Below are 22,693 nucleotides of genomic sequence, written 5' to 3' on the forward strand. Positions count from 1 at the left end.
GATCCAAGGCAACAGGGAATGTCTGCTCCCAGCCTGACCAGTGTTGACAAGTGGTGAAGGAAAAGGCATTGTTTAGACTCTGGCTGGACTTTGTATCAGTCAGAGTCAACAGAGGGAATCAATACCCTCCATTCATAACCTGGAGTAGTGGAAACTAGAACCCAAGTGAACCACCTGAGTCCCTTTACCTCAGTAACCCAGAGGGCAGCACTGGCCAGGGGGAACCTTCAGAAAATCCACATTCATGAAAAGGATCCTGTGTTGGGGAGCAGTAGACGGTGACCCACGGCAATCAGTGGGACACTCCAGCCTGCCTCCTGAATTCCTGCACACAATAGAAACAACTAGAACACAACACTGAACTCTCCAAGCATCAACTTCAGACCCCCGAGCTGATAAACCAGAATTGGCCTGTGGGAAGTTCACAGAAAACAGGGAGGTGGCTCCTGTGCCCCTGCAAAGATGGAGGGACCCACAGCCAAAGGAGGATGCACATCTTTCATTTGGGTCTGAACTCCAATGAAACCCAAACCAAGATCCAAAAAGAATTTTCTTCACCTTGGCATGATTTACTATAAATAACTCTTAATGTCTACATTGAACTTTTTCAATTGAATAATAGTGGTTATGCTAATAGCCAAGATTCAACACATTTGACTGTTTTATCTACTGGTTTAACTGGAATCAATCTTCATATCCTTATTTGAGAGGCTCAGTTTATAGCTGCTCCTCTTACCCTTTATATTTATCTTCTTTGATTATCTGCTACTACCTCAAACACATTCATTCATCCTTCATCCTTCCTTTTCCTTCCTTCTTCCTTCCTTTTCCTTCTTTCCTCCCTCTCATCTCTTTCCCCAATCTTTCCTCTTCCCCAATTTTAGCCCTCATTTAAAATTATAAGCAATTTTAGTCAATTGAAAAACCAACTTTAACCTATTCCAGACTTCACTACAGCTTAGACCTGGATTTCAGGAACTGGGGACAACAATGTCAACATTGTGTTTCTCATAAGGTTGAGTAGCAGGAGGCTTGGTAGTAAACAGGGTTTCGTGGCATTTCTCAAAGTGGTGCTGATATTGGGATCAACAAAAGTCTCATATTGACTTAAAGTACCAATATCTGGATATTTATCCAACCGAGGGCTCACAAAGTAGTCGCTTTTTTTTAAAAAAAATGACAGCTATCAAAACAGATGGATAGACATATAAACAATATGAAAAGGCAAGGGAACCATCCCAAAAGCTTTAACAACCAATCCCATCAACTGATAATGCTTTAACGATTGATCCCATCAACACTGCAGTGGAGGATAATTTAGAGAGTTCATAGTTAAATTGTTGTATGAGCTAAAAGAAGATATATGGAGTGAAAGTAAAGAGAAAATATGGGAAGTAAAGTATCCCTTGAATAAAGAGATAGAGATTCTGAAAAAAAAAAAAAGCTGAATGGAAATCCTGGAAGTGAAAGACTCAATAAGCCACATTGAAAATTCAATGGAAAACACCACCAGCAGACTAAACCACTTTGAAGACAGGTTTGAGGCCTCAAAGACAAAGTAAATGATCTTGAAAATAAAGTGGACCATGAAGAAAGGATGTTCAGAGACCACGAACAAAGCAACATCACACTAACTAGAGAAGAGCTGAAATCATTTTCTGTAAGGTTAGGAACAAAAGAACATGTGTATTCAATATGCTTTTGAAAGTACTGGCCATAGAAATAAGAGGTGACAAGAAAATACAAGGCATCCAAAGAGGAATGAAGGAAGTCTAAATATCCCTGTTTGCAGATGACATAATTTTATATACATATACTCCCCTCATTATAAACATCTGGGCTGCAGGCAGCCCCTGATTTCCATGTCTCCTGGCTTCTCAAGGCTCCCATCAAGCTGGCTGCACATGGAGGTAGCAGGAAGAGGCTCTCAAGAGACTAACTTCTTTGGGAAGGAAAGAGATGACCCCAATGTTGCTGAAACCAAAAAAATCAACCACAAAGTACAGAAGACATGTGGATCTTTCAGCATAATCAAAATAATAGCAATGATCAGGTAGCACTGTTGCCAAGTACCAAGCTGTTATGAATATGAATAATGTGCTGATGCAAAAACCAAATGCTCAGAATCAACTGTAGAGCTTTGAGGTCAAGTCTGTGTTCCAAGTCCTTTATTCAACATGAATTTTTAATTTTTATTTTTTTTAAACTGGGAAAAGCATGTGTTATAAAATTTAACCATCTTTATAATTTGTATGTTTTCAATAATATTAAATACATTATTGTGCAGTAACCACCTCTGCCCACCTCTAGAAACTTTCTACTTGTAAAGCTGAAATTCTGAACCATTTGTGTACAAGGGTCCCCTCTTTGATCCATAGCCATGTTAACACTTGTTCTCTAGATTTCTTGCCAAGAGCCAGCCTAACAGGTGCTCAGTGACACCTCATTTTGGTTTTGAATCTGCATTCCCAGCCATTAGTGATGCTGAGCACCTTTTCACACCTATTGTAACCTGTACACTTCCTTTGGGAAAACGCCAAGGCAGGCCTTTTCCCCACTATTAGAGTCATCTTAACCCCTGTCAGATATGCTTTGTAAATATTTCCCCCACTTTGGACATTGCCCTTTCATTTTATGGATGGATTCCTTTGCTTTTTGTAGCCCTGCTTGTTTAGTTTTCTTCTGTTGCCCATCCTGTTGGTCTCATGTCCAAAAAATCATTGCTAGTACCCATATCAAGAGATTTCCCCTTGGTTTTCTTCTGAGAGTTTCAGGACTTGTATTTAAGTCTGTCTTCCATTTCAAGTTCCTTTCTGTGTATGTAACATAAAATAAGGGTCCAATTTCATCCTTCTGTGTGTGGGTGCCCAGACTTTCCTTGCCCTCTCATGCACTTCTGGCCCCCTTGTCAAATATTACTTGACCCCATGTGTGGGTTGAAGTCTGGGCTCTCAGCTCGGCTCTGCTGGACTATGTGCCTGGTTTTGTCCCAGTGCCATGCTGTCTTGATATCCTAGCTTTTCATAGTTGAAATCAGCAAGTGTGATGCCTTGGAATGATGTTCTCAATTTCCTTTGGGGTGTTACCCTTATATTCTGCAATTTTACAGAAATTATTAGTCCCAACACTTTTGTGTGACATCTTCATATATATGTTATGTCTTCTGTAATGGGACATACTTTTATTTCTTCCTTCCCCATTTGGATGCCTCAATTTCATTTTCTTTCCTTATGCTTCTGGTCAGAACTTTCATTATGTTGAATGGAAGGGAAAGCAGGCATCTTGAACATTTTGCCAGTTTACCTAACAAGCTTTTACTACTAAGTATGATGTTAGCTGTGGCTTTTCATGTAATATCTTTGTTGAGGTAGTTTCCTTCTAGTTCAACTTTGTTAACTGTAATTTTTTTCTTCTTAAGAATCTTTTCAAACACTCCTTATACTTTAGCAGAGATGGTGATATTCCCCCTCTACTTCAGTCTGCTAATGTGGTTTATTGATTGATGGTCACATGTTGAGCTATTCCTGTGTTCCTAGAATAAATTGTACTTGGCCACATTATAAAGTCACTTTAATAAGCTGCTGAATTGCACTTGCTATCATTGTGAACATTTCTGCACCAGGATTCATAAGGGATAATGATCTAGAATTTCCTTCTCCTGTCAAGTCTATGCCTGGCTTCAGTACCAGGTTATTGCTGGCCTCTCAGATGCATAAGGTGTGTTTTCTTTGAATTTTGGAAAAGAAAGCTGGTAATGCTTATATAAACATTAAAAAAATATTTTTTAGCTGTTGATGGTACACAATACCTTTTTAATTTATTTTTATGTGGTGCTGATACAACCCAGGGCCTCACACATACTAGATAAACACTCTGCCACTGAGCCACAATCCCAGCACTTAAACATTTGATAGATTTTTGTTTTTTAAATATTTATTTTTTAGTTATATGTAGACACAATCAACTTTACTTTATGTGGTGCTGAGGATCAAATCTAGTGCCTCACGCATGTTAGGTGAGTGCTCTACTTCTGAGCCACAACCCCAACCCTGATACACTTCTTTAATGAAGTCATCTGGTTCAGAACCTTCCATGTGGTTCAGAACCAACCATCTGGTTCACTTGATATTCTGGTCTAGAACTTTTCATTGGAAAGTTGTTTTGGATTATTAGTTTAATCTCCTTGTGAGTTTGTGTATATTCTCTTTTTAATGATTTCTCAAGATTTAGTCTTTAGAAGGTGATGTGTTTCTTAGAATTTCATATTTACTACCAGTTATTCAATTTATTTGAATATACTTTTTCATAGTTTTCTCTAAAATATTTTTTGAGTCAAGGTCCATGTTGAACATGATGACCTTGAACTCCTGGGTTCAAGTGCTCTGTCTGCCTTAGATTCCTGAGTAGCTTTGACTGCAACCATCCCCACTGTGCACAGATAAATTTTTTATGAATGTAAAGTGAATAGTAATGTTCTCACTTTCATAATTAATAATTCGAGTCTTCCTTTTTATTATACACACAGATAAAGAACTTTCACTTTTGTTGATCTTTTTGAAAACCAATTTTGGTTCACTATATTTATATGCATGCTCAGTATGCATTCAGAGTTGTGATATTTTAAAAATGCTAGGCTCTAACAAAATTCTTCAGTGAAATTTTGTAGAACATTAACAGATTAATTTGTTCCTTATATATCATCATTAAAATTGGAATAGCAAATCATAGAATGGAAACTTCAGAATGTGAACCAAGACCTTTGTAAATATTTATATGCTATAGATTATGGTATATAGCCACACATTGAAATGGAATAAATTACCAAATTCCTTTATATATGCTCTCAAGAAGATCCAACATGGCGGCAGGCAGAGAGGCAGCGTTTTCAATCCCCCCCCCCCCAGTGATGGGGTCATAAAGACGCATAGATAACGCTTAGATTCTACCAATGGAGAATCTCCTAGCAAAATTCCACCGAAGAGAGACCAGCCGGGAGCTACTAGGATTTTTTTGAAGTGACAGATTGCCCCAGAGGAGCGAATCCCTGCCAGGAGACGCAGAGGTCCAGATCCGCCAGCCACAGTCCACGCACTGCGGTGCGGCTGCCGTCCCATCCACCGGCCCGTCTGCCAGCAGCAAACGTGACTGGGTCCCACTAGCCTCCGAGATGCAGCTTGGCAGGAAGAAGTCTTTAGCCAAGACTTCATGAAATAGCGAGCTGGGAGCTGAAGCCAACCGGGGACAGACAAGTCCCACCCCTCCCTTCGGACACTCCGGCAAGGAGCCTGGGGCCCACCATAGCAGAGAGGTGACGTCACCGTAGTTCGGCCAATGGAATTCCTTCCCAGCAGAAACCACTTTAGCAGGTGTGTGACTCCCTCCCCATTTAGATAAGAGCAGCCAGGAAACTTCATGGACCTCTCAGGGGTCGTGTCTGTAGGGAAGCAGAGGGGATCCCCGACCCCCAACCCCCCATATCACCAGCAGTGACTGCAAAGGTCTTAGCCGCCAGTTTACCACAGCACTGGGGCTTAAATGGGACACGTGGTGGGGTTGCAAGTGTAACTAGATCTCAGGGAACCGCTTCTGGTGAACAGGACCTGGCTGGCTGGCTGACAGGAGGAAGGCGGGTAAGGGCCAGAGAAGTGAAATGGCTCTGGACTGACAAGTCTGAGAGACTCCCAGGAGATGCCTTACAGGGATTGCTATGGGCAGGTAGAGAGCAGAAGCTCCGCTCGGAGGGCACAGCTCTGCCTACTGGAAGAGAAGAAAATGGATCTCTAAGACTTCAATATTTTTTTTCTTCTTCTCTCTCTGTTCCTTTCTCCCCTTTTCCTTCTCTATTTCTTTCCCATTTCAAGTTTTATTGTTCTTTTCATTCTCCTCTCTCTCCTTCTTTCTTTTTAAGAGCACCTTCATTCCCATACCCCCCAACTTTCATCCCAAGCATTACGTCTTCCATTACGTGTAATTGCCTAAATGCAAATAGGTGAATGTCTCGAGGCTGTCTATAGGGCTCCTAAATACCTAGCTACTACCAACACCCTGATCCAATTGCCTGTTAGTATCCACCTTCAGTAGAGCAATCTTCTAAAGTAGCCAAGACATACTAACCCTCGTACCATCATAGCACCTAACCTAAACATATACTCCTAAGAACAAACAATAAATCACTATATGCATACAGAGCCTGGAAGCCTTTTATGAATTGAATGAATCAGCTTTAAAGTACAATAAAGCCCAACATTTCTAGACATAATCTCCCACCACAAAGGAGAGACAACAGAGATATACAAAGCCAAAACAAATGTATAGGAGAAAGCAGATACAAAGCAGTCAAACAGAGCTGGAAAGTAACCTGAACAACATGAAAAAAACAAGGGAAAAAAGGACTACAAACAATGCAGGACAACTTAAATCTACAGGAGGACCTAGAAGCATCAGAAACATGGACAGGGAAAGAAATCAAGGCATGCCTAACTCAGATGGAATGGAATATTAGAGAAGACATGAGACAGCAAGTCCAGGCATTGAAAGTATATTTTGAAAACGAACTAAACAAACAAATTCAAACTGCAAAGAACGAGCTTTACCAGGAGATAGAGATTTTTTTTACAAAAACAAACAGTAATCCTAGAAATGCAAGAAACCATAAACCAGATTAAAAACTCTAAAGAGAATATTACAAATAGACTAGATCAAGTAGAAATCAGAACATCAGATAATGAAGACAAAGTTTATCAACTTGAAAAGAATATAGTCAACACAGAAAAGATGCTTAAATCTCATGAGCAATCTATCCAAGAGATATGGGACCTCATAAAAAACCAAATTTGAGAGTCATTGGGATAGAAGAAGGCACAGAGGTTCAAACCAAAGGAATGGACAACTTATTAAATGAAATAATCCTAGAAAACTTCCCAGAGATGAAAGATGGAATGGATTGCCTAATCCTGGAAGCCTACAGGATCCCAAACATCCAAAACCATAATAGACCAACTCCAAGACATATAATTATGAAGATAGCTAACATATAGAACAAGGAGAGAATATTAAAAGCTATGAGAGAAAGGAGGCAGATTACATTCAGGGGTAAACCAATTAGGTTAAGGACTGATTTTTCATCACAGACTTTGAAAGAGAGAAGATCCTGGAACAATGTATTTCAAACGCTGAAAAATAATGGATTCCAACCAAGAATACTGTATCCAGCAAACTTAAGCTTCAGATTTGACAATGAAATTAAAATCTTTCACGATAAACAAAAGCTAAAAGAATTCGCAGCCAGAAAACCAGCACTGCAAAGCATTTTGAGCAAAATACTACAAGAAGAGGAATTGAAAAATAGTGCCCAAAACTAACAGTGGGAGGTAACTCAGTAAAGGGGGGAGAAAAATAACCAAAGAGGAAAAACTAGCCAAACTAAAATAAATAAATAAATAAACATGACTGGAAGTACAAACCATATTTCAATTGTAACCTTAAATGTTAATGGCTTAAATTCACCAATCAAGAGACATAAGCTAGTAACCTGGATTAAAAAACAAATCCAACAATATGCTGCCTTCAGGAGACCCATATGATAGGAAAAGACAAACACAGGCTGAAGGCGAAAGGTTGGGAAAAATCATACCACTCACATGGCCCTCGGAAGCAAGCAGGAGTGGTCATACTCATATCGAATAAAATCAACTTCAAACCTAAGTTAATCAAAAGGGATAAAGAAGGACAATATATACTGTTAAAAGGAACCATCCACCATCAAGACATAACAATTATCAATTTGTGTGCACCAAAAAATGGTGCTGCAACGTTCATAAAACAAACTCTCCTCAACTTCAAGAGTCAAATAGACCACAACACAATAATTATGGGGGACTTCAACATACCGCTCTCGCCATTGGACAGATCCTCTAGACAAAAGCTGAATAAAGAAAATATAAAACTCAATAACGCAATCAATAACCTAGACTTAACCGACATATATAGAATATATCAACCATCATCAAGTGGATACATGTTCTTCTCAGCAGCACATGGATCCTACTCAAAGAGAGACCATATATTATGCCTTAGGGTGACTCTCAGTAAATATAAAGGTGTGGAGATAATACCATGCACCATATCTGATCATAATGGAATGAAACTGGAATTCAATGATAAAAGAAGGAAGGAAAAATCCCACATCACATGGAAAATGAACAATATGTTACTGAATGATCAATGGGTTACAGAAGACATAAAGGAGGAAATAAAAAAATTCTTAGAGACAAATGACAATACAGATACAACATACTGGAATCTATGGGACACAATGAAAGCAGTTTTAAGAGGGAAATTCATTTCTTGGAGTTCTTTCCTCAAAAAAAGAAAAAAACAAATAAATGAACTCACACTACACCTCAAAAACCTAGAAAAGGAAGAGCAAAACAACAGCAAATGTAGTAGAAGACAAGAAATAATTAAAATTAGAGCACAAATCAACGAAATTGAAACAAAAAAACATTGAAAAAACTAAAAGTTGGTTCTTGGAAAAAATAAATAAGATCGACAGGCCCTTAGCCATGCTAACGAAGAGAAGAAGAGAGAGAACTCAAATTACTAACATACGGGATGAAAAAGGCAATATCACAACAGGCACTACAGAAATACAGAAGATAATTAGAAAGTATTTTGAAACCCTATATTCCAATAAAATAGAAGATAATGAAGATATCGATAAATTTCTTAGGTCATACGATCTGCCCAGATTGAGTCAGGAAGACACACACAATTTAAACAGACCAATAACAAAAGAAGAAACAGAAGAAGACATCAAAAGATTACCAACCAAAAAAAGCCCTGGACCGGATGGGTATACAGCAGAGTTCTACAAAACCTTCAAAGAAGAATTAATACCAATACTTTTCAAGCTATTTTAAGAAATAGAAAAAGAAGGAGTTCTTCCAAATTCATTCTATGAGGCCAACATCACCCTGATCCCAAAACCAGACAAAGAAATTTCAAAGAAAGAAAACGACAGACCAATATCTCTAATGAACTTGGATGCAAAAATTCTCAATAAAATCCTGGCGAATCGAATACAAAAGCATATCAAAAAAATTGTGCATCATGATCAAGTAGGATTCATCCCTGGGATGCAAGGCTGCTTCAATATATGGAAATCAATAAATGTAATCCACCACATCAATAGACTTAAAGACAAGAACCGTATGATAGATGCAGAAAAAGCATTCAACAAAGTATAGCATCCCTTTATGTTCAAAACACTAGAAAAACTAGGGATAACAGGAACTTACCTCAACATGGTAAAAGCTATATATGCTAAACCTCAGGCTAGCATCATCTTAAATGGAGAAAAACTGAAGGCATTCCCTCTAAAATCTGGAACAAGACAGGGATGCCCTCTATCACCACTTCTATTCAATTTAGTTCTCAAAATACTAGCCAGAGCAATTAGACAGACAAAAGAAATTAAAGGCATAAAAATAGGAAAAGAAGAACTTAAATTATGACTATTTGTGGATGACATGATAATATATTTAACAGACCCAAAAGGGTCTACAAAGAAACTGCTAGAGTTAATAAATGAATTCAGCAAAGTGGCAGGATATAAAATCAACATGCATAAATCAAAGGCATTCCTGTATATCGGCAACAAAACTTCTGAAATGGAAATTAGGAAAACCACTCCATTCACAATATCCTCAAAGAAAATAAGATACTTGGGAATCAACCTAACAAAAGAGGTGAAAGATTTATACAATGAAAACTACAGAACCCTAAAGAGAGAGATAGAAGAAGATCTTAGAAGATGGAAAAATGTACCCTGTTCATAGATAGGCAGAACTAACATCATCAAAATGGTGATATTACCCAAAGTTCTCCACAGGTTTAATGTGATGCAAATCAAAATCCCAACGGCATTTCTTATAGAAATAGATAAAGCAATCATGAAATTCATATGGAAAAACAAAAGACCCAGAATAGCAAAAGCAATTCTAAGTAGGAAGTGTGAATCTGGAGGTATAGCGATACCAGAGTTCAAACTGTACTACAAAGCAATAGTAACAAAAACAGCGTGGTACTGGTACCAAAACAGGCAGGTGGACCAATGGTACAGAATAGAGGACACAGAAACCAATCCACAAAAGTACAACTTTCTTATATTTGATAAAGGGGCTAAAAGTATGCAATGGAGGAAGGATAGCATCTTCAACAAATGGTGCTGGGAAAATTGGAAATCCATATGCAACAAAATGAAACTGAATCCCTTTCTCTCGCCATGCACAAAAGTTAACTCAAAATGGATCAAGGACCTAGATATCAAATCAGAGACACTGCGTCTGATAGAAGAAAAAGTTGGCTACGATCTACATACTGTGAAGTTGGGCTCCAAATTCCTTAATAGGACGCCCATAGCCCAAGAGTTAATAACAAGAATAAACAAATGGGACTTACTTAAACTAAAAAGTTTTTTCTCAGCAAAAGAAACAATAAGAGAGGTAAATAGAGAGCCTACATCCTGGGAACAAATTTTTACCCCTCACAAAGATTGGCAGCCATTATGAAGTCAAACAACAATAAGTGTTGGCGAGGATATGGGGAAAAGGGTACACTTGTACACTGCTGGTGGGACTGCAAATTGGTGAGGCCAATTTGGAAAGCAGTATGGAGATTCCTGGGAAAGCTGGGAATGGATCCACCATTTGACCCAGCTATCTCCCTTCTCCGACTATTCCCTGAGGATCTTAAAAGAGCGTGCTATAGGGATACTGCCACATCAATGATCATAGCGGCACAATTCACAATAGCTAGACTGTGGAACCAATCTAGATGCCCTTCAATAGATGAATGGATAAAAAAAATGTGGCATCTATACACAATGGAGTATTACTCGGCACTAAAAAATGACAAATCATATAATTTGCAGGGAAATGGATGGCATAAGAACAGATTATGCTAAGCAAGGCTAGCCAATCCTTAAAAAACAAATGCCAAATGTCTTCTTTGATATAAAGAGAGCAACTAAGAACAGAACAGGGAGGAAGAGCATGAGGAAAAGATTAACATTAAACAGAGATGAGTGGGGGGAGAGAAAGGGAGAGAGAAGGGAAATTGCATGGAAATGAAGGGAGACCCTCAATGTTACACAAAATTACATATAAGAGGTTGTGAGGGGAAAGGGGGGAACAAGGGAGAGAATTGAACAACAGCAGATGAGGTAGAGAGGGAAGATGGGAGTGGAGGGGAGGGGGGATAGTAGGCGATAGGAAAGGCAGCAGAATACAACAGTCACTAATATGGCATTATATAAAAATTGTGAATGTGTAACTGATGTGATTCTGCAATTTGTATTTGGGGTAAAAATGGGAGTTCATAACTCACTTGAATCAAATGTATGAAAGATGATATGTCATGAGCTTTGTAATGTTTTGAACAACCAATTAAAAAAATAAATATGCTCTCAAGGTATGCTTTGAAATAAATGACACAATATACATGTATTAAATTTCTTCTTTCACATCATTTGTTGGCATTTTTACAACTCCTGATGTAAAGATTAAAAATGCAATGGAGCAAGAAGTGCTTCCATAGAAAATAGAAAGTTCCTTTTCTCTTTCAGATGCAAGTGTGAGATTTTGTCTGCCACAAAACTTGTTGTGTCTATGTGGTCATTACAATGTTTAATTCCACAGGCCACAATCTTTTGGACCCTAAAGTAGGGCCCAAATTTCACTGTCTTGCTGTTGAATACACTAAGAACATCTACTGAAAAGTAGAAAAAAAACTTTGATGTGAAATAAAAGTTTCATTGTACTTTAGACTTCAGAGTATTTTTTTTCGTAGAGAGGTTTTAATTTGCATGAATATAAAGAATATTATATGTATTTGCATATTAGCTTTGATTTTTTAAAAATAATAGTTTTAAAAAAACTGATGTGTTTGCCTTTTGTTGTGCAGGATTAACATTCCAGAAACTCCATATTCATTTACTTGTTAATTGCATTGACAGATATTGTTATAAATGTGCCTTGGAAATGCTGGGCTACAGTAGTTAGAAATGAAAATGGGTACTTGTTAATGGTTATTTAGTATTTGGCTTCAAACATATTTTGATTCTCATTATTTAATAATATGCAGTAATCTATATATTCATGTCCTGTAACTACTAAGCATTCTCTCATTTCTATCTATTATAATTTTAATTTACATAGCTCTCTTCTATTTTGGGGGATAGAATAAATTTAAAAATAACAACATATTACAACTATTTATACACGATGGTAGAAGGCCTTTTTGACACATCATACATAGATGGAGTAAAATTTCTCATTCTTTTGGTTGTACATGACAGAGTTATACCAGTTGTATAATTATACATGCACATAGGGTAATACTGTTGCTGTTTTTAATAGGCTTCATTTGTTGGAGAAGTTTTAGGTGCACATCAAAATTGGGTAGAGATTTCCTGTACATCTCTTAGCTACCACCGGCTCCCAGTTGTCCACATCCCCCATCAAAGTGATATATTTCTTACAACAAACAAACATACATTCACTTATTTTTATCACCCAATGAATCCTGCATTCAATGGGTTTGGACAAATGTATGATGATATATACCCATTATTATTGTATCCTACAAAACAGTTTAACTGCCCCCCAAATCCTGTGCCTCACAGATTCATCTCTCCCTCTCCTAATCCCTGGCAATCACTGATGCTTTCCTTGTCCCTATACTTTTGCCTTTGACAGAATGTCATATATCAGGGAACATATACCATGTATCTGTTCACATTTTACATACAGCTTGGATGAATTTGTAGATTTTTATATCACATTTAATCCAAGTAGCTTATGAATTAACTAGTGAAAAATTAGACTTTATGACTCATATAAATTCTGTATATGTTTGTTCCTAATCATAATTTATGAATTTAAGGGGTAATCTCTTATGGTTTTGTAAAGGCATTGAAGTATTATTGTCAAGAAGATGAGAAACATTTAACAGCTCATGTATCAGTTTTTTATTACAAAGTGAAACATAAGTGATTGTTATCAGTTTACTTCAAGGGTCAACACATCAGTGGGCCATAGGGGTCTCACATATTAAGAAAACCTGAGTAGGGGTGTGATTGTGAAGTTGTTTTCCATGAGAGAAACATGTGACTCAGTAGACTAAGTAAAGCAGATTGTCCTGCCCATCAGGAGTGCCCTCATCCAATCAGTTGAAGGCTTGGATAGAGCAAAACACTGAGTAAGGGTGAACTGCGCTGCTCCTGCCCAACTGCCTTTGAGCCATGATGTGGATTTCATCTGCCTTCAGATGTGAACTGGAATATCACTTCCTGGGTATCAACCTACCACCTTTTCACCTCAACTACACTATTGGCTTTCTAGTGTTCAGGCCTTTAGGATCAGGCTGGAATTCCACCATTGGCTCTCCTGAGACACCAGCTTGCTGAAGACAGATCTTGGGACTCATCAGCTTTCAAGATCACATGAGCCAGTCCAGAGTCTGTTTCTCTTCCTCCTGGGACACACCATAGTGTCCCAGGGATACAGAATTGCTAGTTGTAGGCAAGGCCTTCTCTTCTGGGAATATGCCCCATAGCCAGAGGCACAATCCTCCCCTGCCTCCCTCACAGACAGGACAGTTCTTACCTACACCTTGCACCTCACAGGGTGCAAATTCAACAAGCCTGGAGATAGCCCATCTGTGTGTTGCTACAGCCCCCTACCATGCACCCAGGTGACCAACTCAAGCAAGCACACTGGGAAATCTACTTGTCAATTCAAATTATGTCCCAATCCTGGACGGAGGGTCTTCTGGTAAACAATGGCAACTCCAACTTCAATGCACCTTTCACATTCCCTAGTGATTTCTATGGGTTGTGCCCTATAGAGGCACTCCCTAAATAGACCAGCTTTCCTTTGCCCCTCTGCCTCAAGATTAGGGCAGGCAACTGAGCCTGACTCCCATCAGTCAGCATGAAAACCAAATGCAGAGCAAACATCATGTTATTCAAACTACAAAGTTGATCTGCTTTTACCTTTTCTTAATTTCACTGCATGGGTGCTGCAGTCACCCAGAAACCAACAAGCTCTTTGTCAATCACTAGCTGTTCAAAGGGAAGAGTCCCAAGTGGGGATAGAATCCCACAATTCCACAGGTTGCTCTAAAGTCAGTCCTAGGGAAAAGACCAAACTGCTCAGGAATATGTCAACTAACACTGTATCTCCTGAGAGTAGGTTTCTGCACAAGCCTTTTCATTTATTACCAGCCCTCCCCATTAAACCATGCCTCCAACATCACCTAAGGCATCATGCATATTTTGTGTTTTAGGAATATTTTCTGTTATTCAGTTACAGGGGCATTTGAAACTAATGGCAAGGGAGTAATTGCCCTTTGAATGAATGCTCTCTGGTCAAACTTCTATCAGTTATCATTGGGAGGTGCTCACAGGTTTTTGTGCAAGCACTGGGTTACACTTTACCCAGCACAATGTTATTAAGTATCTGTCCATTCTAGTACTCCAGCTTCTATCCTATGATCTTCAAATCCCATTCCCTGTGTGGGCTCAAGCAATCATCTTGTTCAAATTTAGAATGTCTAATTAATATTGCACTTTACTAGAGATAACAGGAACATATCTTAAGATCATGAAAGCTACCTGTGCTAAGCTCCAGGCCAACATCATTATAAATGCAGAAAAATTGAAAGCATTTGCTCTAAAAACTAAAACAAGAAAAGGATGCCCTCTTCCACCATTTCTATTTAACAAAGTTCTTGAAACACTGGCCAGAACAATTAGACATGCAAAAGAAATTAAGGGATACAGAACTCAAATTAGCACTATTTCTCAACAATATGATTATATCCCTAGAAGATCCAAAAATTCCACCAGAAAACTTCTAGAACTCATAAATGAATTAGGCACAAGAGCAGGATACAAAATAAACATCCATAACTTAAAGGGATTCCTGTACGTTTGTGACAAATCCTCTGAAAGGGAAATGAGGAAAACTACACCATTTACAATAGCCTCAAAAAATTTAAAATACTTGGAAATCAACCTCTACAATGAAAACTACAGAATGCTAAAGAAAAAATTAAAGAAGACCCTAGAATACAGAAATATCTTCCTTGTTCCTGAATAGCCAGAATTAATATTGTCAAAATGACCGTACTACCAAAAGCACTATACAAACAATGCTTAATTCCAATCAAAATTCCAATGGCATTCCTCATAGAAATAGTAAAAGTAGTCATGATATTCATCTGGAAAAAGAAGAGATGCAGAAAAGCTAATAAAGCAATCCTTAGCAAGAAGACTAAAGCAGGTGGCATCAGTACACAAGGTCTTAACTATATTACAGAGCAATAGTAACAAAAACAGCATGGTACTGGTACCATAACAGGCTGGTAGACCAATGGTATAGAATAGAAGACACAGAGACTAACCCACAAAATTACAATTATCTTATATTAGACAAAGCTGCCAAAAAACATGAACTGGAGAAAAGATAGCCTCTTCAATAAATGGTGCTGGGAAAACTGGAAATCCATATGCAACAAAATGAAAATAAACCCCTATCTCTCACCATTCTCAAAACTCAACTCAAAGTGGATCAAGGACCTAGGAATTAAACTAGGAACTCTGCATCTAACAGAAGAAAAAGTAGGCTCAAATCTCTATCATGTCGTATTCTTTTTTTTTTTTTTTTAATTTTATTTTTTTTTATTTATTTATTTTTTATTGGTTGTTCAAAACATTACAGAGCTCAAGACATATCATCTTTCATACATTTGACTCAATTGGGTTTTGAACTCCCCAAATACATAATACAGACTCACTTCTGTTACATACTCACATTTTTACATAATGTCGTATTCTTAATAAGACTCCTATAGCACAAGAATTAAAATCAAGAATCAAAAATGGGATAGATTCAAACTAAAAAGCTTCTTCTCAGCAAAAGAAACAATCAGTGAGGTAAATAAAAAGCCTACTTCTTGGGAGCAAATATTTACCACTCATATATCAGATAGAGCACTAATCTCTAGAATACTTAAATAACTCAGAAAGCTAAACACCACAAAACCAATAACCCAATCAGTAAATGGCCCAAGGAACTGAACAGACACTTCTTAAGAGAATATAGACAATCAACAAACACATGAAAACATGTTCAACATCTCACACAATTAGAGAAATGCAAATCAAAACTACTCTAAGATTTCATCTCACTCCAGTCAGAATGGCAGCTATTAAGAATACAAACAACAGTTAAGTGTTGGTGAGAATGTGAGGGAAAATGCCCACTCATACATTGCTGGTGGGATGGCAATTTGGTGCAGCCAATCTGGAAAGCAATATAGAGATTCCTTGGAAAACTAGGAATGGAACCAACATTTGACCCAGCTGTCCCAGTCCTTGATCTATACCCAAAGGACTTTTTTTAAAAACAGCATACTACATGGACACAGCCACATCATTGTTTATAGCAGCACAACTCACAATAGCTAAACTGTGGAACCAACCAAGATGCCCTTCAGTAGATGAATGGACAAAGAAACTGTGGTATATATACACAATGGAATATTACTCATCAGTAAAAGAGAACAAAATCATGGCATTTGCAGGCAAATGAATGGAGTTGGAGATTATAATGCTAAATGAATTTAGCAAATCCCCCCAAAAAACAAATGCTGACTATTCTCTCTGACATAGGGAGGCTGATTCATGTTGCGGTTGGGAGGGGGAACATGGGAGGATTAGATGAACTCTAGATAGGGCAAAGGAATAGGAGGGAAAGGGAGAAGGCACAGGGGTACAAAAGACAGTGGAATGAGATGGACATCATTAATCTAAGTCCATGTATAAGGACATGAATGGTGTGAATATACTTTGTACACAACCAGACATATGACAAATTGTGCTCTATATGTGTAACTTGAATTGTAATTCATTCTGTTCTCATATATAAGAAATGAGAAGAATTTTTTAAAAAGACTATACTTACCAGCTTCTGTTGTACAACACTAGTTAAAAAAATTCCTCAAGCAGTATCTATCAAAACACTCAGTTCAATGAATCAGAATATTCTCATGAAGGATTTAAAACATTTGTTTTTATCCACAATTTTCCTTTCATTCTACCAAACCTTGCAGATTTCTATCCTCTAAAGCTAAGTATTCCCTAATTAAGTATTCCCCAGTGGGTTTGGTGCATGTGGATCCTGTGTGAAAGAGTCCCAGAAATATCTATTCTCAATCTTTGGACCATTTTTTCACTCTTTTGTGTACATAAGAGACCTTCTCCTTTCCACCAGGCCTTGTACTGATCAGATGGTGGGACTATTTCCCCAGGAAACTCAGGGTCAAGTTTTCTGGATTCAAACCAACTAGGTTGGACAAAGTAGATTCTTTCTTGGGACAATCTGGGTGATCTTAGGCCACACACCTTCTAGGAGTCGTGTACTAAGCTTTACTATTTACTCCATCAATATCTGATTTCTTCATCCCATTTAGTAAGAACTGTTTAAAGCCTGTTGATATGATTCTCTCCTTGACTCTCTTGACTCTACTCTGTCCTTGCTTATTTTCTTGGGAATTTTCCTAGCCTTCTTCTGTCTGTGAAGAAGGCTCAGAAAAAAACTATGCTGAAACTGTGAAGTAATCATCTTTCCCAAAAGGGGTTCTCAGTTAAAGGCTAGAGTTTGCTTGGGTCACCATATAAACTTGGTCCATCCCTTTATTCCACTGAAGACATGGCAAGTATCAATAACCAAAGCATTTTATATTTAACTCTTGTTCCTTTGCATTTCATTATGCATCCAGCAGGCCAACCTCAGGTGTTGGATTTGTCAAAAGCTACTTATCTATGGAAGGACTAAACAGAGACCTACTGGGAACAGTAGAGGAAATTATAATTTACCAACTCAGAACTTCAAAAACAGAGCAATTAATAAGGAAAATAAGTAGATATAGCAACCTTTCATTCTAATGATAGGAGCTTGTGGGCAGCAGTGAGGTAATTCCTGCTGCAAATCCACCAGTGCTTTTTGATCTAGAGAGTGGTGATATTACCTGGAGACAATCCCCAAGACCTCCTAAAGAGCCAGGTTGCTTCTCAGCAGTGAGAAGGCACTGTCCTCCTGCTGAAAGGCTCTTTGGGTCCATCCCCTGAGAATGGCTAACCTTGTTCCTTCCTTCAGTACTGGTGCCCACACCCTGCAGACTCTTGGCTACTGTTTTTGCTAACACTGTTGTTGAGGTATAACTGTGAAATTTAATTTGTACACATTGATGTACAAAACATGATGTTTGGATACACTGTGAAATGATCACCACAAACTAATGAACTTAGATCTATCAACTCAGTCACCATTTTCTTCTGAGTGTGTGTGTGTGTGTGTGTGTGTGTGTGTGTGTGTGTTGAGAATACCTAAGAGCTACCCCCTTAGCAAATTTTAAAGAGCCCATATTATTAACTGTATTCACCACGATATTCATTAACTCTTTAGAAATTCTCCATCGTGTATAATCTTTACAACCTTTAACCAACATCACCTACCCCTTTTCTCCTACCAACAGCCCTCATGCCCACCATGGACTCTGTGCTTCTATGAGTTTGACTGTTTTAGGTTCCACACAGAAGTGAGCTTAAGCAGTATCTCTCTTTCTGTGTCTGCTGATCTCAGTAGCATGATGTCCTCAGGAATACATGCTGTTACAAATGAGAGGATTTTCTTCTTTAAGACTAAATAATAGCCAGGTGTTCTGGCACACTCTTATAATCCCATAAGCCTTGAAGGCTGAGGCAGGAGGATCATGAATTCAAAGCCAGCCTCATGGAGGTCCCATGAGGCACTTGGGGACACTCTGCCTCATGCAAGAGATCTGAGTATGTGAACAAGCCAAACACAATGTGGAAAAGGAAGAGGGTTTGTGATTCTTTCTCTCAGAATATTCAAGTTGGAATAACCCTCCATCAGTTCTCTGCCATCACAGATCCAAGACCTGGCCAAGCCCTCATGATGAACCTGAGCTCAGGAAGCTCATTCCCTGCTGAGGCAAGGAGGCGGCCAAGGGGAATGCCGGGCCCTTCTCAACTGCCCCTTAGTATTTCAAGGTTACCTTTTTTTGAAAGCCCCTGTTCTGGCCTTCCCTGCCACTTGTGTTCTGTGAGACTTCTAACAACTCATGAGATTTCCACTGCTAACTTACCCCAGGAGCTGGATGGCTTCACTCCCCTCCCAGACTGGCATCTTTGGTGCACTATCAAGAAGCTACAGGTCTTGAATATCTGAGGACTGAAGGTGTCTCATTGCTGCAGCTCTGAAAAAGAATGGGAGGAAACTGGCATTGGACTCCTCTAATTCAGTGTCATGCACAGTTACTTTCTTACTGATCTACTGGACTTGGGAACTCTGATGGCTTACTGACAGACACATGTTCATGTATCCTTTTCCTGTTTGGAAGTATTCATGATCCTTATACCTGAAAAAAAATCTATTGGTATGGTGAAATTCATGCAGTTTACAACTGGGTAAGTTAAATTCATTACAAATCTCATCATAATTGATCCTTCCTACATCTCTGATGGAAAAATGTGCTGTGGCAGAATCCCTCAAGTAGTATGCGAGGCAAAAAGGTTCTGAATTATCAGAACTTGCAGAGGTCACAGAAATTGTTCAGTGAAAGTGAGATACTGAGGAGTAAATGTCACTAGACCCTTAGCAGTAGCAAACCCAGCAGTTCACACTGCATGCTCTTGTTCACCACGTAGCTGATAGAGCTCAAAGTCTTCTTATCATAACTCACAGGATGTCTACACCTTGAAAACAAAATGTGTTTAATTGAATTTTGTTATTTCATATTCCCAACTTATTTTCCATGAGGTAAAGTTAATTTTCATCTCATGGGGAATTTAAATGTTTCAGTATCTTATGGTTTAGATTTTAGGTGTCCCGCACAAGCTCATGTGTAAGATAATACAAGAAAGTTTTCAGGTGAAATGATTGGGTTATGACAAACTTAAACTAATCAGTGCATCATCAATACCCTCATAGTGATTAACAGAGTGGTGACTATAGGCAGGTAGGCTGTGCCTGAAGAGGTGGGTCATCTGGGAGGGGAATCCTTTGGTATATATTTTGTTAGCTGAGCATATCCTCCATGCTTCCTGATCATGTCATGAGCCACTTTTCTCAACCACACTCTTCCAACATGATGTTCTGCCTCACCTTAACACCCAGAGAAATGGAGCTAGCCATCTATGGACTGAGACCTCTGAAACTGTGACACCCACCCACAACAAGAGGAAAAATTTTCTTCTAATTTTTCATGTTATGTTTTTGGTCCTAGCAATGAAAAAAGTCTAAATGCACCAGTTCCCTCTCATCAAATATTTCACTTTCCCATGAGTGAATAATATATGAAAATATAATCTACTGACATTAGTTCTGAGAATGAAAAATAAATTTCACTTTCTATGTTTTCACTCACCCATAAGTTACTTATATAATTTAAAATCAGATATAAGCAATGTATAAGTTTTAAATTTCTCATGATTATGAATGAATGATGAAATCAGGCAATATTACTCTCTATGCTGTCCATGAACTGAATCATACTTTGTCCAATGGATTCATGCTCCTTAGGCTACCCACCCATCAGTACCTTGAAACCATCTGGCCATGAGATAAGCTGGGGAGAATTGCACTGCTTGTAGATAGGGGTCAGTACTATCTGTAGTTTCAGGCACCCACTGGAGACCTTGGAACAGATCCTCTGGGAAAAGGCAGTCTACTGTGTTCCTCAAATTACTGATGAGCTCTCCATACTTTAGGTAGTATTTGAAGTCTTTCTCTTGAAACCAAAACAAAATTGGAACATGACTTTGAGGACATTTCTTTTTCATAGGTTTCTCTGGTACCTCTCAGCTGTGGAGAGATATTTCATTTCATTACTGCTTTTCCACATAAACCACTTCCTCTGCTGGGTACCCTGAAACTATCTGCCTTTTGCCCCATTCCCAACTCTGTGGAGAAGGGAATTCATACACATCTTTCCCTCTTCCTGGTAAGCCTCATACTACACTGGAATGTCTCCTTCAGTTCACTCTCCATGACTGCAGAAGATAGTTCTAGCTTTCATCCTAGGCCTAATTTGATTGAGTCTGTTCACACCTGTGTTCATCAGAGGACAGCAGAAAGACAGAGTTTATTGCTTCATTCTGACTTCTGCTCTATGAAATTCTACTGGCTTGTTCAGGTGTGTAAAGGTACAAGGGACTCACTTGATTGTGGCAGAGATGTACAGTATGGAGAGTGCTCAGGGATTAGGAGAGACTGGGATTTCCCCATCCATGTGGCACTAGGAGACACAGTTGTAATAATCAAAACATTTCCCCCCCAAATTAACAACATTGATCATATGCTCATACACATGAAATATATATTAAACTTTGTATTGCATGGAATATACATCAGATATATCATTCAATTGAAGAAATTCCCTAAACCAAAATCAAATCCTTCCTTGAGGAAATACATTAGGAATTTTCTACAACTCATAAATATGGGCTGATATTTGGGGAAAAAAGTAGAGAAAGTGAAATAGACTTTCCAATACAACAAAACAACTGACAAAGAAACAAACCTGCATTCCATAATAGAAGGACTTTAATCACAAGAAAAGAAAGTAACTTCAAGAATGTTTGAAAAAAAACTGTTATAAGACATGAATATACTTTCCAAATGAGAAAATGAACAAAGAAAAATGTAAATAAAAATTAATAATAATGTCAGATTCAAGGATGAAAATTTCAATTATTTGGGGGAGATAAACATGACTTTTAAAGTACACTTTTCTAGTTGTTTTTAGACATAATAACATTATTTATTTGTACTGTGGTGCTGAGGGCTAACCCAGTGCCTTACATGTGCTACTCTAGCACTCAACCACTGAGCAACAACCTCAGCCTGCGATTTTTTTTACATAACAAATTTTTAAAGAATGTTACATTGATCTTAATTTTCCCCATTGCTTTGGAGATATAGAAAATTAAATATATTCAGATATTGAATAATAAAAAGGGAAAATTTAATTCAACAAACATCTCATGCAAAAAACTCCACCACTGGATCTTGTATTAAATTCTGTAGATATTTCATATAAATGGCTTTTTGCACCACAAAACATCACCATTTTTGGGGGATCTTCTAAAAGTGATTGACAAATTTTGCTCAGAGCAGTACTACCCACACTTGGAAGTCACATTGATGTATTATTTTAAAACATCACCAGTCAACACAGGGTCCTGTGAAAGATGATTTAGCCAGTGCAAATTAATATAAAATTATTTAAGGTCATCACTGGTCATGAGCAATGATCAAATATGACAAGTCTCTCAGTGGAAAATGAGAAGAACTAATAAGTATCTTTTTAAACGTATGATTTGCTTTCATAAAAGCCAAGGAATTACATTTGTAATGAATTCTAGTTTTAATAGGCAATAGTGAAACCAAAATGTCATGAGTTTTAATTGATCCCTTTCACTTCGCCACGTGTTTTTCAACTACTTTTACCTGAGGGTTAAAAACAATTAATTACAAAAATACATGGGCCACTATTCATCATGCTTCCCCCTGGCCTTCCCCACCCCCCCTCACCTCATCAG

At 38.1% G+C, this 22,693-nt stretch overlaps 1 long non-coding RNA gene across 1 annotated transcript in view; it reads right to left on the minus strand.

The window, feature by feature from the left end:
* Positions 1 to 22,693, minus strand: part of LOC144375818 (uncharacterized) — a 59,759-nt gene that overhangs the window by 31,305 nt on the left and 5,761 nt on the right. Inside the window, exon 3 of the long non-coding RNA XR_013435683.1 lies at positions 19,237 to 19,347. This is a non-coding gene — a long non-coding RNA (uncharacterized LOC144375818). The remainder of the gene's footprint in view (positions 1 to 19,236; positions 19,348 to 22,693) is intronic.

This window comes from Ictidomys tridecemlineatus, chromosome 3 (assembly GCF_052094955.1).
Source record: "Ictidomys tridecemlineatus isolate mIctTri1 chromosome 3, mIctTri1.hap1, whole genome shotgun sequence".
NCBI lineage: Eukaryota > Metazoa > Chordata > Mammalia > Rodentia > Sciuridae > Ictidomys > Ictidomys tridecemlineatus.